We start from the raw sequence: 17561 nt of genomic DNA, 5'->3' as shown, positions 1-17561 counted from the left end.
TTGAATGCCAATGAGTTGCCCAGTACTAGGTAGGCGTGATGGGTAGGAAAAATAAGCTACACTTGATGATGAGTTTCCAGGGTGTAGGGACACGGTTTCCTACATTGTTCCCAAGGGATAACACTGATCATGATACCTTGTACTCATAAATTGACATATTGAATTGAAGGCCCCTTTTACAGCTACTTAAAGATAGTAATAAAAAGGAAAGTAATAAACGTTTCCTGTTTACTTCTCACTTCTCTTATTAATTTACTCAGTGAATATTCTCTAAAAACTTATTATGTAGCAGGAATTAGTCTAGATGTTAGGCCTTTATTAGGGAACTATATATAAAGTTACTTTGAAGTGATACATACACTCTGGAATTAATAGTGACAGTTGTACAATTTCGTCAATGAAGTAATGATCCTGGGTTATACGCCTTAAGTGAGTGAGTTGTGGCATATGAATTATAGCTCAATAAAATGAAAGTATGACAAGAAGCTATTCCTTCTTGGAATAGTGGCATCTGTTTAGTTGTGGTTGCTATATATTTGGTGAATCAATGAGCAAAGAATCGAGTTACTTTTCCAGAAGAAAATAGGGCAAAGAGAAGCTGGAACTCCTTTTTAAGGGAGAGAAGTCTGTAAATTTATTTTTAAAAATTGTTATTATAAGGGTGATGTACAGAAGAGTCACTGTTTCATAAGACAGGTAATAGGTACACTTCTTTTTGGACAATGTCACCGTTTCCTTTGTTTTCTCCCAGTTTTCCCTTCCTGTCCCCACCCACAAGTTGTATAGTTCATTTTCAACACAGTATCTACTGAGTACCACTGCTGCATTTGTTCACCCTATGGAGGGAACTCTTTCTAGTACAGGGAAAAGGGTTAGTGAATGTACCTAATGTATTTCTGCTTTTCACTTCGGGCTGTCTCTGCATATTGCACTGTTTCCTTTCTCTGACCCAGTTTTGTTTCTCAGTACCTAGTGAACATTTGTTTAATAGCTGAATGATTGAAACCTCAGGCACGTGTCTGATACTTCCCAGTAATTTTGGAAGAAGAAAATGTACAGATTTGAGGTAAGAGAACCAGATTTACTTTTTGAAGCAGGATTCTTGTGTTGGCTAGAAAAGTTAAGCCTCAGCGCCCCAGGTCCTTTGCATTGCTGTACAGGGAGGACATCTCCCCATCCATATTCTCCTATAGCATGGTCTGGAGCTGAGCCAGGCTACTGCAGGTAGCCATAGACCTGTGCTGACTTGATAGGATGAGGATGTCCCTCGGGTTCTCTAATCTGGGTAGTCAGTTAATGTGGTCCATAAAGAGGACTGGATGCTGGTGAGCCGGGTGCTGGTAGCTCACATCTATAATCCTAGTTACTCAGGCGGTAGGGATCTGAGAACAGTGGTTTGAGACTCTTATTTACAAGTAACCAGCAAAAAGCCAGAAGTGGGGCTGTGGCTTAAGTGGTAGAGGACTAGCCTTGGGCAAAAATGCTAAGGGATAGCAAACATGGTAAGGTCCTGAAATCAAGCCCTAGTATCAGAACACACACACACACACACACACACACACACGACTGTGAGGGCATGAGAATGTTAGCAGTTAGTGAAAGATTGGAGGTAGTTAACAGAACACATTCATATATGCATGTCACCACAGGCATGTGTTATTAAAGCATAAAATGTACAAAACAGATGCACATTTTTGTGGGAGAAGGAAACATGTATTGCTGTAACAGTTCCTTACATACCTTTAGTAAATGTATTGGAATTGTATAATAAGGACTGGACTCAATTTTCATTCTACCCTGCTACAAGGACATGTGGCCTTACCTCTGGTCTGCAGAAGTTTGAAGTTTTGTTTCTATCTCTTGAGTTTGCCATCTTATACTTATTTAAGGGAGGGAAAGCAACAATAACATGAAAGCTAATGTTTTTCTTATAATTATCACCAAATACAATTGATTTGAACTGAAGATGAAGTTATCTTACAAAATCAGGAGGGTATAACATAACAACAAATACAACAACAACAATTTCATTCTGCTGTAAACTAACGCATGTCTAATGTAAAGAATGTAGAACTAAAGAAAAATATTTCATGAACACCCCTTCTGCAATCGTGCGTCATGTGCAGAATTGTGTGTGTGTGTGTGTATGGTGTGTGTGTGTGTGTGTGTGTGTGTGTGTGTGTGCCATGTAGTGGGGCTTGAACTCAGAGCCTTACACTCTTGTTTAGCTTTTTTGCTCAGTGCTAGCACTTAAAGCACACTTTTGACTTCTTGTGGGTTCATTGGGGATAAGATTCTCATGGACTTTCTTGTCTGGGTTAGCTTAGAACCAGGCCTTATATCACAACTTCCTGAGTAGCTAGGACCACAGGCATAAGCCACCAATGCCTGGCTTGTGTTCAGTTTTGGTCCATACTCAACTTATCTTCAAATTCTGAAATAGAGGAGAGTTAGTTAACATTGCCTTATTAGTTTCTATATGTCAGGCATTGTGCTAACTTGTGTACTGGTAACATACCATTTAATTTGAAAACAATCGCAAAAGTCAGGTACTATGATTCCTTGTTTTATTGATGAAGAAACTGAGGTACAGAAAAGTTTAAATTGTTCATTTAGTCATTGGCAAATGACAGAGATTACTTTGTTCTAGGGTTTTCCATCTATCTATCTATCTATCTATCTATCTATCTATCTATCTATCTATCTATCTATCTATCTATCTATATTATAGAACATAATATTGTTTTAGCTTCTAAGGCTTGAAATCATGAATTAAGAATGTTGTATGCAGATCACCAAAAATACCAAGTAAAGAGTTGGGAAATAAGGTTGTGAGAGTGGAAAAAGGAGGGAGAGGGTGACATTGATCAAGATATAGTGTACTTATAAATGAAAATGTTGAATTGGAATTCCTTTGTACAAATACTTAAAGACAATTAATTAAAAAGAAGTGGGACAAGAGAAGGAAGTGGTTTGCTGTCAATAGAGAAAGAACTGAATTCCTGAATCATATTCTGAACTTCCTATTGGCTACTCAGGTGGCTTAGAGTTGGTCCAGCTATGGGAGTGGGTCATGCAAAACCAGGCAGAAGATCTAGGCTCCATGTTACATGCTCTTTTTAATTGATTCCAAGCTGTAGGGGCTATTTTCAGAGTCTTGGATCTTCCCTCCCTCCTTCCCTCCCTCCCTCCCTCCCTCCCTCCTTTGTTCCTTCGTTCCTTCGTTGTTCCTCCTGTGGTAGGCTGAAGGGATTTTCAGAGAGGCAATTATGTATCTCTGCTATTCAAAGACATGAAGATGACTGGTGACTCAGACGACAGATCCCAGAGAAGTTTAGGTTGACTTCTTCCCCCTGTGGTTAGGTTCTCAGACTTGGAAGGAGCAATAAATTCTTCTATGACGTTTGTCTTTTCATTTTATTGGAGAAAATTTCCTCATAAAGTCCCTTTCCCAGTCATGAAATGCTCCCAATCTCTTGGGAAACACATTTCATGTATGTGCCTCTTGGCTTTCCTCTTAAGAGCTGTATTCCAGTTCTCTTTCTACCCACCTTTCCACAACTTGTGATTCCAAGAAGCCTTGTTTTCTTTTTTTTAAATAAGTTTTTATTGTGAAAATACTGTACAGAGGGGTTACAGTTACATGAGCAAGGTAATGAGTACATTTCTTACCAAGCATTGTTGGCTGCCTTGTTTTCTTACAGCCACCATTTTGAAAATCTTGCTTCTTACTCTAATAGTTGCTTTACAAGTGAGACAGTATACATTTTTATTTACCTACAAGGTGAAGAATAAAATTCCTTCTTTAATTTTTGTGCTAATACTGAGGTGTCTGGGCAATGTCCCTTAGCTTTTTAAAAAATTTTATTTGCTCAAGGCTGGTGCTTACCACTTGAGCCATACCTTTACTTTTGTCTTTTGTCTGGCTAATTGGAGATAAGAGTCTTGTAGACTTTCTTGCTTGGGCTGATTTTAAACCATGATTCTCAAATCTAAGCCTCCTGAATAGCTAGGTTTGCAGGTGTGAGACACTAAACTTTGATATCATTCTTTGATATCATCTAATTAAACCCATCTCCCAGCATAGAGATTGTCTCCATAGTGTTTATGTAAAGCAGTCATCTAAAGGGTACTCAGACATCCTTGTGACATGGACCAGCCCAATTCAGCTGTCAGACAACTATGCCAGAAGCTTATTTGACAGTGCAGAAATGCAATATCCTGGTGGTCCCATTTCTGCTCTTATTCATGCAACAAGTCTTTACGAATTTGAAATCATCTTTATGGCATTTGCTTCGTGATTCACACAAAAATATTATTCACATTTTGAAAAACTCAGGCAACATGTCATATTCTTTGAACAATTCCTTGTAACACTTCTCTTGAAGAATGGTGCCTAGAAGTGAAGTAAGGAATAGTACAGAAACAGCCCAACTATACTAAGGAATATATTGCTTCTGTCTTCTATAACATTAATATATCCTAGGGATTCATTAGGTTTTTGGTTTGGAACCTTTATCCTTATGTTATGTTTTCCAGAAGTTACATTTTCCCAGTTTCTTCATTAGTGCTACTAATTAGATGCGTCTACTCAATGATCCAATAATAAAGCAATGAGCAGAATGACATTAATTCTTCTGCACAAGTGAGAGTCATTCTCTGTTTGAAGTGTAATAACTTTTGCCATTTGCTAGTTCAGTATGTGAGGGTTTGAAGCCAGCTGCTGTCCTGTGGCTGATTGAATTTCTTGGTACAGGACCCTAAGCAGACTCTTTGTCAAAGTCAAAGGGATGGGAAGAACAAAAGAAAAGGCTACTGTTTTATCAGCTATATCGTAGGATAAGATACAGATGTTTGAAGGGTGTGAAACTCAAGTAGAATTTGTCATTGAAACCAGAGAAAGAATATTCACAATTGAAAATGAGTAGGATACAGAGGTTGCTTTTCCAGTTGGTGAAGTGAAAGAGGGTGAAACATGCTCTCTCCCATCTAAGCATCTGATGTTCAACCTGAATGGATAGTGTACAACTCATAGACCTTGATAATTTCTCATCCCCGAACTCCAGGCATTTCTGTTGCAATGAGAAGAAATATCTAAGGCGTTCCTAGCTGACATGACAGCAGACCACAGGGAAAGTGCAGAGGAAAGAAAGACATGGATGCCTTCTTGAGGCCTCCTTCTTGAAGTTTTCCGAGACATATGGACATACCTTGATTTTTTCTCAGGGTCCTCCAGGCATTCCTACAACCAGAGATGTGGGAGTCACTTGGACACAAGTGAGTTATAGAAAGAGGCCACAGTCCTTCCTGAGTCAGCTATTGTAGTTAGCAGGAAAGCATTGGAAAGAGAGAGAAGTGCTGTCTTCTTCTTCTCAGTGGCTCCTCCTCTGCCACCTGTCTGTCTCTCAGGTATTCTTGTTACCTGCCTCTGATGTTTGGGAGGACACAAGAGAGAGATCTCCATGAAGACTTCTCCTGTAGGGGAAGGGGACAAGAAAATCTTTGGGGTTTTTTTGACCTTGATATTTTTTCTTTTTCTTTTTTTGGTTGGGACTGGTGCTGAGGTTTGAACTCAGAGCCTTGTGCTTGTTTGGCTGGTGCTCTATTATTTGAGTTATGTCTCTACTACTACTTTTCACTGGTTATTTTTTGGCTAAGATTTTACTTCCTATCCAGGCTTAAGCCTGGACTATGTATAATCTATCCCTTTTAGGCCTCCTGTCATCCCAGGCACATGCCCCTGCATTCAGCTTCCTTCTGGAAGCAGGATGCAGCCTCGCCAACTTTACTGTCTAGTCTGGCCTGAAACTGTGATCCTCCTAATAGTAGCCTCCCAGATAGCTTAGGATGGTAAGCACACAGCAGTGAGCTCAGCATGGGTTGAGAAGGAGTCTTACAAACTTTTCTGCACAAACTGACCTTGAACCTTGATCCTAATGCTCTTAGCCTCCCAATTGGCTAGAATTACTGGTGTTAGCCAATGGTGCTTGTCTCAAACCTGGATCTTAAGTAAGAGTGCTGAAGGTACTGCTTAACTTGGTTATGTGGGTTTGCCCCTGCACCCAGGGTGGAATCTTAGGTCCCTCCAAGGAACGTATTAGTCCTGAGAGGATCCGGCCTGCTGCCTGGCAAACATCTCCGAGATTCCCTTATCTCTCATCTTTATTGGTAAATTCTAGCCTTAGTGCCATCTTTTAGGTCATCTAGCCATAGCTGTCTGGCACCTACTAGCTGCTAACTGAACACGAACTATTTTCATAATTATAAACCAGATCAGCTTCCTAAAATAGGCTCATCCATACTCAGACATTTTGAATCTGAAAGACCTGAAAGAATTCGGGGTCATATGAATCACCATCAAGGAACTATATAGAAACTGATTTTGTTATTTTTTCTGACAGATCGCAACACAGAGAGTGACTTCCTGTAAGATACTCTACAGAGTGTTAGCAAAGGCCTTGGGGAAAGAACGAGGAACCCTGCCTGGTCCTTTGCTATGTTAGGCAGCAGAATTGCCATTTTGTGCCAGTAACAGCAAACCCAGAAACACTCTCTCTGCCAGATCCCAGCTGCCCTGCAGAGTCAGGCAGGGTCAGAAAGGCAGATATCAGCCAAGCTGGGCTCCATTTGAGGCATACCCTGGGAGGTATGTGTCAGAAGCAGGTGAAAGATGTTAAATTTCATACAAACTGACCAGCACATGAAAGGTGAGGAGCATAGCAGTTTTCCTTTGTCCACTCTGTGTAATGCAGAATGAAACCACCAATGTTCCATAACAGAAATGCGAGTGAGCTAGAAGGCTGGGGCTAAGGTTAAGGGTGCAGGGAGGGTAAGGGCAGTGCTTAGGGTATCACTTGTACCAATCATGTTATTCTGAGGCTCAAGAGAAGCAGCCATTCATTGCACAATAATGTGAATATACTTAATATCACTGAGCTCTGCACTTTAAAATAATTATTAAAATGGCCAGGTGCTGGTGGTTCACGCCTATAATCCTAGATACTCAGGAGGCTGGGATCTTAGGATCACAGTTCGAAGCCAATCTGGGGGAGGAAAGTGTGGGAGATTCTTATCTCCACTAAAGTAGCAAAAAGCTGGAAGTGAAGCTGTGGCTCAAGTATTAGCCTTGAGCAAAAGAAGCTCAGAGACACTGCAGAGGCCCTGAGTTCACAGGACTGGCACATAATAATAATAACAATAATAACAATAACAATAACAATAACAATAATAATGTTATGTGTGTTTTAACATGTCCAAATGAACTAACAAATGAGATTCTAGCAAGGGGGACAAACCAATCTTAGCCTTTTGGTTGCTAAAATATGAGCCAAACCTCTTTTATTTATAAATTATTCAGCCTCAAGCATATAAATACAATAGCATTAACAATAGCAATGTTTTTCATCTAGTTTTAAATATAAGATAAATAATGAGGAACAAAATAGACCTATCAAGGGGAACTTGAGGTTCAAGCTTTAGATTGTGCTTAATTTTTCTTCTAGTCCAGCATCATCCCTTGAACCTAAGCATATGTTTCCCTACTCCACAAACAGGCCCATCCAAAGCTTCTATGCTTCTCCAGTATCCTACCTAGGACCCAAGCTGTCAACACCATGCTATCAGAAACTCATCATCCATAGTACACTGTATTCTATAAACTTGGGCAGTGGCCTATGGCTTCCTCTTGCTCAGTTAAAACAATATAATAAAAGAAAATATAATGATAATACCAATGGCTCACGCCTGTAATCCTAGCTACTCAGGAGCCTGAGAGCTGAAGATCACCATCTGAAGTTGGTCCAGACAGAAAAGTCCAACAGACTTGTATCTCCAATTAACCAGCAAAAAGCCAGAAGTAGAGGCGTGGCTCCAGTGGTAGAGCATAGCCTTGAACAGTGACCAAGTCCTGAGTTCAAGCCCCATTTCTGGCACACTCAGAAAAAAAAGACAGTGTAGTATTTTCAAAGGTACTTTCAGAAATACATGGAAGAATAAGGACCTAAAATGAAACTAGCACAAATAGAAAAATAGCTTTTCTTTATTGAACACATACTATTTATTTATCAAAAAAATGAAGTTCTTAACCCTTTCAGTACTGTGGAAGGAATTTCTTACTATACTTCTTAATTATCAAGGAAACTCTCAGAGGTGTTAGGCACAGAGTAGGACTAAACCAAGACTTAAAACCTAGTCTGACTGGCTCCAAACTCTGCTCATACCCTCCTTCTAGATTTTTGTACCCAAAGGATATAGACAGAAATAGCAGAGAGAGAGAGAGAGACAGAGAGAGACAGAGACAGAGACAGAGAGACAGAGACAGACAGAGACAGAGAAAGAGACAGAGAGAGACAGAGAGGGAGGAAGAGAGAGAGATCTATGAAGACTTTACTACCCCTGGATTGCAGGAAGGCTTTCCCTGCCTCTTTGATTCTTTGCCTTCCATCTTGCACAGTAAGCTCATAAGAGCAAGGACTTGGCTTGCTTTTCTCAACATCAATTCTCTGTTGCCAGGAACAGAGCTTGGCCTATGGCAGGTGCTCATAAATAGTTATTCAATGAATGAATAAATGACCGTCCAATGACATCTCATTCTTTCCAAGCACTCTAGGGCAGGTCTGCCAGTCCATTTCCTCTGAGGACAGAGGTCAACTTTTATTTGCAATTCACTTTTCAGACCCCAGTGTCCTCCTGAACATTAGTATCTGTGTGATTCTGTTAGTCTCAATTAATTTAAAGCTCCATAAAATCAATAAGTTCTTAGCCCAGGTTACCTCCTTTAGTTCTCTCGGAATCATTATAGACTATTGTTCTCTCACGTAGGAGGTCATGGTGGTTTTGATCATTGGGATGATGAATAACTAACATTTATTGGACAGTGAACATGTTTTAGGAGCCTTAGTGATCACTTGGCATGAGCCATCATGTATGTGTTCATATGTATGTATATATGTGCATGTGTGTGTAGTATATTATGCATTTGCATATGATGTATATAGTATATGTAATATATTCATATGTATATATGTATGTGTATATGTATATTTGATACCAATACTAGGGGTTGAACTTAACCACACTCTTGTTTGGTTTTTTCACTCAAGACTGGTGATTTATCACTTGAGCCACAGCCCCACTCCTGGCTTTTGCTGGCTAATTGGAGATAAGAGTTGGCATCGAATTGCAACCTGCCCCAGGTTGCCCTGCCCCTACTCCACAGGGCTGAACTCTGCCTTATGAGCATTTGCAGGTTTTCCTCTATGATGGTCCCCTTTGACAACAAGGGTCTGGTGTAGTTTTTTCCATTTCCTCAGATCTCAGCCTCCTGAGAAGCTAAGATTATAGGCATGAGCCACTGGTGCCCAGCTGTACCACCATATTTAATCATGCTCTTTGTCATTGATTTCACAATTGGCTCCATTTTACAGTTGGCAGAAACTGAAACAGAGTAGTTTTGTGAAAAAGCTGGCTTTCTATACAGCAAGCCTGTCTTATTCATGGATTTATTACATGTGGTTTTGAATAAATGTGACCAATGTAGCACATAAATAAATAAATGGAAATTCCCACACAGCAGACTCTCTCAGTCTGCCCTGCATTATTGTCAGTTGTATTTGAAGTATCGTGTGATTTGTTGAGTGTTTCCTTGCCCTTAACTTTGTGAAAATCTGCCTCAAAAGCAAATAGTCCCCCCAAAGCAAGATAAAAGTTAATATGCTTAAATGAAATGGTAAACTGAAAATTTGAAATTTGTTGAAATGCAGCATGATTTTAGTGGAATTTGAGTGGCATTATGAGAAAAATGAATCCAGCATCCTCAGTACAGGTTTTCTTCTATGATGGTGTCCTTGGACCATATACCAATGGACAACAAAGGTCTAGTGTAGTTCTTTCCATTTCCCAAACCATAAACATTTCACCGTGCAACTTGAAAATGTCCTCCTTCTCTCTCCATGTGTTCACTGTAGTAGAAAAACCTCCATCCATGACAAAAGACCTAGGTACCACTATGCTCTACATCCTGTCACCACCCATCCTGTAATAGGTGGGACACCCTTACACAGATAGATCCAGAATAACTCAATCAGTGAAATTACCCCATCTCTCCTCCTTCCAGGATCCCCTACTAGTGCTTTGTATTCTACCTCACTTTTTGAAAGCATATAGTACAGTCTTTGAGCTGTACCAAATTTGGCTGGACTATTCAAGACAAGTATTTTACACTTAATCTGCTCCTAGATGGAGCAATGAGGATCAAGAGGATTTATGAGGAGTGTTTTCCTGGAGTCTGACCTCGCTCTCATGTTTTATCATTTATTTATAGTCTAGTATCTTCAGTGAAGACTTCGTGGGGCCTCTGGTTGGATGCAGATATCAGATCACCCCTCACTGTGGGAGCAGATGATCTTGGCAGTGAAAGGAAGATGTCAGGGGCAAAGGTGAAGTGTGGGCCTTGGTGCCTTTGGCAGCTTTGGGGAACACTTCTCAGTGGCTTGTTTTGACCCAGGACTGCTCATTCACCACCTGCTGTGCATAGCTTCTGGCTCTTCCTTCAGGTTTCTGGTACAGCTGGCTGCCTTTCTGCTGATAGTGATTTTTGAACTTAGCCTTAGAGATGGAGAGAAAAGTGGGATAGGGAGCAGAAGGGAGCATGAAAGGAGGGGTTTTAGCCCTAGAGAATTCTGTTAGAAAAGTAAGCTTGTTGGATTGGAGTTCCTCTCCTTTTGTAAGTCTGGAATGGTTTCAGGTCTTTAAAAACTCAAGCAGCATCTGCTGATGCTACACCTCTTTATTATCAAACACAGCATGATTCTAGAGAAAGCTAATCCATGTTTTAAAATTGTCCAGAGCCTCTTTTCATTCTTGCGTCCACCTGGCTATCCCCAATGAAGCACTGCTTTTGCAATCTCCTGCAGCCTACCTTGAGAGATAGCGTCATCTCATTTCTACTCTCTGGGTCACTTGGAGGTTGCCTCTTAGAGTGATTTTTTGTTGTTGTTGTTGTTGGTCGTGGGGCCTGAACTCTGGGCCTGGATGCTGTCCCTCAGCTCTTCAGCTCAAGGCTAGTGCTACGCCACTTGAGCCACAGCGCCACTTCTGGCCTTTTCTGCTTAAGTGGTGCTGGGGAATCCAACCCAGGGCCTCATGCAGGCAAGGCAAGCACTCTACCGCTGAGCCACCTTCCCAGCTCATAGAGTGATCTCTTTTTTCTTTAAGAGATTTTATTTTTTTAAGTTTACAGGAGTCCCTTTTTGTTTGTATTTCTGCTACTCTGCTGCAGAGGAATTTTGAATTCTGCAGGGTTATTCAAAGGGTTTAGAAAACACTGAATGCTGTAGTTCGGATCTAGACTGTCACTTAAAGACCCCTGCATGATATTCTTGATCCACAGGGTGACACTATTGGGAAATGGTGGAACCTTTAGTAGACAGGGCCTACAAGGAGGTCTTCTGGTCTTTGGGAGTGGGTCTTTGAAGGAGAGATTGGAGCCCTAGCCCCCTCCTCTCTCTTCCTATCATCCTGATCATGAGGTGAACAGTTTACGGTTTCACATGTGCCCCACCATGATGTGTTGTCTTGCTACAAACTCCAAAGCAACAGAGCCAATTGCCCATAGATCAAAGCCTCCAAAAATATGAGTCAAAATAAACCATTTCAGCTAGGTATCAGTAGCTCACACCTATAATGGAGATTGAGATCTGAGGATCACAGTTCAAGGCCAGGCTGGGCAGGAAAGTCTGTGAGACTCTTATCTCTAATAAGCCACCAAAAAGCTGGAGGTGGAACTGTGGCTCAAGCAGTAGAGCACCAGCCTTGAGTGAAAAAAGCTGAAGGACAGTAAGCAGCCCTAGTACCAGCACAAAAAATAACAATACAACTGTTCCTTGTTAAAAGTTGGTGATTTCAGCTATCTTGTTACAGTAATGGAAAGCTGATTTGACATGCTAGAATCTTTAGGTGCCCAGTGACAAATGTAGTCTGGTCTTCAGAACTGACAAAGCTTCCTGAGAAAGTTTTTTAGACTTTCCCCTTTTTATATGAGTTTTTCATGAAATATTCACTTATACAAAAGAACATACATATAATGTACATAAGAAATAATCATAGAATAAACATGCTACCAAAATGGACACATCACCCAAATTAAGAAATAGAATGTTGAAATAGAAAGGTGAACACATCTTGTGCCTCCTCATTGATGATCTTCTCCCCTGAAGAGAATTTTATATGTATTATTCTCTTGATTTTCCTTGCAGTTTGAATGCACTCTTAGTGAAATAAATCTATTGTAAAAAATTGTGTGATTTAGAACTTATAAGTAATATCACACAGTACTATTTTTTCTTCTGCTTTTGAGAGTCATCTGAATTGATGCATGCAACCATAGATAATTCATTTTGGTGTTGAGTAATATTTCATTGTATGGCTAGACTCCACTTTACTTACTGTCCCTCACCACTGTGTGAGTGGTTTTATCGTCCTGATATTAAAAGTATTATCTGCTGTAAACATTCTTAGACATGCTTCTTGGGGCCCATGTCGAGGTCTTGGCACAGCCACAATGATTTATTTCAGCCAGGTTCTGCGTTCCTTATCTTCTCTACTGGAATCCTCCCCTTCTTCAGGGACTTGAATTTTCTGAGTATTATCCACAGAGACTGTGCCATGCATGTTGGTAGTTGAAGTCTATTTCTAGGCATACTCTGCTTTAGTGGAATAATGAACCCTGGTGTTTCTCCTGGTATCCATATGACACTCTGACACTGGACTCCATCAACAGCTGACCTGAAGGGCCTACTTTCCAGTCTTATCACGTTTTCCCCTGCCCCTGTAAGGTCGGCTCCTGGATGGTAAGCAGACTCCACCCTCCTCTCAGCAAAGTCTCCGCCCAGTACCTGTGTTACCTAGGCAACTGGCACACCCAAGAGGTGACATCTGCATCCACTGGGCTTACCAAGTCACTATTACACCCCCAAGTCACTATTCCTTTTTGCTCAATTCTCTCCCCCCCCCCCGAAAGTCTCTGCTTTCCACGAAAAATCTTTTGCTTGTCCTGTCAATTCTATTCTATGACCAAATCCTTCAACAACTCTTACCCACATTGGTATTTTGCATCCATACTTTCATCTGTATGCAGCTCCTTCATATCCTTGAAACTTTGATATTGGCAGATCCAGGGCCCTTTCAGGGTGCTATTCCTCCATCCTACCATAAAGCCTGCCTTCAGGAAGTTCAAGGCCCTCAGGAAGAGGAAATGGAGAAAGATCAAGAGAAGAGAGGAGAAATGGTGGTTGTGAGAATAGGAAGAGGCAACTGATCTTCTTTTACAAATCTAGTTTCTTCCTACTTCCTTGTCATTACCATTGTTGGTTTTAAAGTCTCTCTCTGCAACTGTCACCACTTTCTGTCCAGTAAAGCCTCATTCTTCCCTTGCTGTACTGCACATGACAGGATAGTAGTTAATTCTTCCTGGAGGACCACTGTCAATATGTTTCAAAACCCTAAAAAATACTCTTACATTTCTTTATTTTATTTTATTTTATTTTATTTGTGAACATACTGTACAGAGGGGTTACAATTACATGGGCAGGATAATGCATACATTTCTTACCAAGCATTGCAGCCTCCTCCTTTTGTTTACCCTTCACGTCCCTTCCCAGCCTCCCCCCTCCCCCCCAATCCCAATCCTTCTCATTCCCCCCCTTCCCCCCCCCCCCCCCGCACCGACGTTGTAAAGCTCGTTTTGGACATGACAACTTGTACTTCTCATTGTTGCAACAGGTCCACCTGTATCCTTAAACAACTGGTTTTTCCCCATCTCCTCCTCAAGTTATACTGACATCAAATATAGTGAAAGCAGGGGTTATACTGTGGGGGAGGGACATACAAAGCAACAAAGAGATAATCTTATAAATGCGTTAGAAACACATGCATGGAAGAAAAAAAAACATTAAAATACATATCTAAGGGTTCATTTTCCTGACATCACATTATCTGACCTTTTCCGCTTGACTCATACTGGAAAAAATTATATTAAGTGAAGTAAGCCAGGCCCAAAGAAACATAGGTCCCATGGTTTCCCTTATTTGCAATATCTAGTATATGTATGAGTCTTACATTTCTTTTGACCCCCACACTACACTGTAAAGAACATATTGTAGAGAAAGACTCACAGCTTCAAATAGATAATTATCACTAAAACTGGAATTAGGCAGAATGGTTTGCCTCAGGGTACACAGTAACTGTGATAAATCCATAAAGTAAGATTCTGTGTAATAGGTAAAATAATGCGCAATTACAACTACTAATCTGGAAAGATGCTTATTATTTATAGTGGGTGAAAAAGGTGAGAAATCTCAGCTTTTAATGAAAATACGAGAAAAATATAAGGAAAGACAATCCTCGGGAACATAGACCAGAAAGGAGTAGTCCCACTAAAATTGATGTAAGGAAGCTGGGTGCCTTGCTGGGTGGAGGGGTCTTTCCACTCAGCTCTGAAAAAAACCTAAGGTGAGAGAGGTTATTCAGTGAATTGCAAATGTCACGCTGTTTAGCCTTAGGAGAACTTTTTTGCTAATGCTTGTCCTTGATTACCTCCCTAAATGTTTGATTGGCTCACCTCTGAAGCTATCTCCCTATAAGGAAAGTTTGAGGCATATTCACATGCTATATGGAAAGTTTAAGCTGCCCCCTGAGCTACTTCCATAAATGGACAGTTTCACTGGTACCTAAGCTACTTCCCATATAAGGTCTGCTCTTGTTAAGGTTTGGTATCTACCCCAAGCATGTGGGTTTTGTTTTTAAAAGCTTTGTTCAAGCTCTGTACTGAGCTGCAGGTCTTTGAGACAGGAGTCCACCTGCAGATGCTGGCTCTCCATAAAGACTTGCAATTTGACATCTCAAAATGTGGCTTCTCTGTTTCTCATGGATGGAGGTACCTTACAACAGGATGATGGACCTTTGTTTTTCTTTTGCCTTAACTGTGTTTTCAAGTTTTTCTTCAAGCTTTTTATTTATACAAATAAGCAAGAGAAATAAAAAGATATTTTTTGCCCTGGTTTTGTTATTCTGTTTATAGTATGGAACATTCTTCGTTTTTCTTGATAGAGAAAGTTCAGTGGGTAAAGAACACATTCTCAATAGATTGAAGATCAGTCATCTATAGGGTGAGCATGAGCAGTACAGACATTCTTGAAGTCTTTGAGCTCTTTGAGCAAACACTGAGAGTTCCTTCTGTTCCCACAGTTTGGTTGGTTCTCTTCCTTTAGGGGAAGGGTATCCCTTTTCCTCTATTGGCCTGACACATCTGCAGTTTAGGCTTTGTTACTTCATGCCTGGATGATTGCAGTGGCTACCTTGACTGACTCCCTGAGCAATTCTTTGATCACATTAGCTCTGACAGAAACCTTCAGTGATTCTCTGTCCTGAATGAAGGCTGGATTTCCTGGCCCTGCCCTTTATCACTTGTTCCTACAACTGTTACTCTGCATTCACACCCAGACTCTATCTCCACAGAGTATTCTCACTTTGCTCTCTTTGAAACTTCATTATCTTCCTATGCTGGGTTCAACCACAGGCCTATTCCAGAGTTGCCTTTTCTCCTCAACCTTGCCTCTGTTATCATTCTTCAGTGCCCCATTGCAAACCCATCTCTTCTTTGGTGCCTTCCCTATTGGATGGAATTTCTTATCTCTGAATAATATAGCATTTTATGCCATTTTTATTTTTTACACTACATTCAGTGCTCTCTTTTATTTAGTTGGGCCAATTCCCGCGCCCCCCCCCCCCGGATATAGACAGCCCACTCCAAAATCAAAATCTTCTTTCCTGGACTTCCTGTTCATTCCATTCCTTAGTCTGTATTATAGAAAGCCAGCATAAAGATGATAAGCTTTGGACCAGATCTGAAGCTTATTTCTTGAAAGTGTTTATTCCTCAACCTATAAGAGACACAGTCTGCTCTCCAGTTGCTAGCAGAACTGAACCAGCAAAATTCATTCATGGAATCCAGCTAATAATCCAGTATCTCACAAGAATGTGTTATAGCATAAAGAACTGACCCTATAACTGGAAAGACTAGGATTTGAGTATAAGTACTCTGTTGTACAAGTCACGAAGTTTTTCAAGACCAGTTTGGTCATCTATTAAGTAGAGAGGAGCAATTGCACCTTCTTTCCAGGATTTTTAAAATAAACATTAAGCAAAAGGATATTTGTAGAAGGTCTGAAGCATTCTTCAAAGTGTTCTGCAGATATGAACTACTGTTATTATACACTATAAAATGTAAGGGAATTACACTGGTCTCTGCTTACCCTTTACCTTTGTTCCTTATTTACCATTTCTTTCTATCCATCTTGTGTATTTCATGATTCAGTTACAGCAGACTGCTTAAAGCTTACCCCATACACTTACTCTATCTCCAACTCAGTTTTTCTGCTTGCTTGTTATCAAGAATCACCAGGTGCTAGAGGCTTATGCCTGTAGTCTTAACTACTCAGGAGGCTGAGATTGAGGATTGTGGTTTGAAACCAGCCTGGGCAGAAAAGTCCTTGAGACTCTGATCTCCAATAAACTACTTAAAAACAAAAGCTGGAAGCAGAGCTGTGGCTTAAGTGGTAGAGCACTATCCTTGAGCAAAAGAATTTCAAGGGCAGTGCCAGGCCCTGAGTTCAAGCCCTAGGACCAGAACACGAACACAAGAGAAGAATATATTTTATCCAATCCTTTCTTTCTTAATAGACTCACATCTATCTTTTATAACACAGTACCGAAAGTGCACTCCTCTTTTCTCTGATAAAGGGATTTCCTTTTTTCTCTGTGTGATCTTTGTGCCATGTGTGCATTTCTAATTTTGCACATACTATACTGCATGATACATTATGTGTTTGCATTGTTACCTCTGCCTTGGCTATACAAATCCTGAAGACCACTCTATATTTTTTATATAAGTACCTAGGTACAGCACTTATGGGACACTAACATTTTCTGGGTGGAAAAATGATGCAAGGAGACAAGTGTCAGAAATTGCTGAGCCTGGAATTAAAGTCAGCACTCTACCCATATTCTTTCATTGATGTCCCTTCCCCCAACCAATCTAGACACATGGAGTCAGTTTTGCAAGTTGTCATCTCATGTCTCATGGCCTTAGACTGACCCTGAGAGGGAAATTTATTTCCTAGTGTTACAAAAGCTTTAGACTCCAGCTCATCTCAAAGGAGTTGTACAATGAGGGACCCCAAAACCTCAGAAAACAGTGGGGATGTGGAAGACTTGGAGGCTGCAGGCCAGAAGCTCACAGACCCCATCACAAACAAAGCAACAACTCTTTAACACAGCTCAGAGAAAAGGGAGAGTCTCTTTCAGAAAATAGCATTAATGTGATATCCAGGCTGTATTTACTGAAACATCTTAGGTCCCTAATCAAAACAATGCTTTATCATTTCCCCTCCAGGCTGCTCACAAGCTACAAACTGGATCATTTGACACATCTCTCGTGCACTGGAAACTCAGATTGAAACACTGCCATTTCAACTGTACAAAGAAAAATAACTTTACAAAGCCTC

The sequence above is a fragment of the Dipodomys merriami genome, unplaced genomic scaffold, assembly GCF_024711535.1.
Source record: "Dipodomys merriami isolate MVZ:Mamm:240054 unplaced genomic scaffold, mDipMer1.0.p SCAF_29, whole genome shotgun sequence".
In the NCBI taxonomy this organism is placed as follows: domain Eukaryota; kingdom Metazoa; phylum Chordata; class Mammalia; order Rodentia; family Heteromyidae; genus Dipodomys; species Dipodomys merriami.
Note: the sequence above shows the minus strand (reverse complement) of the source record.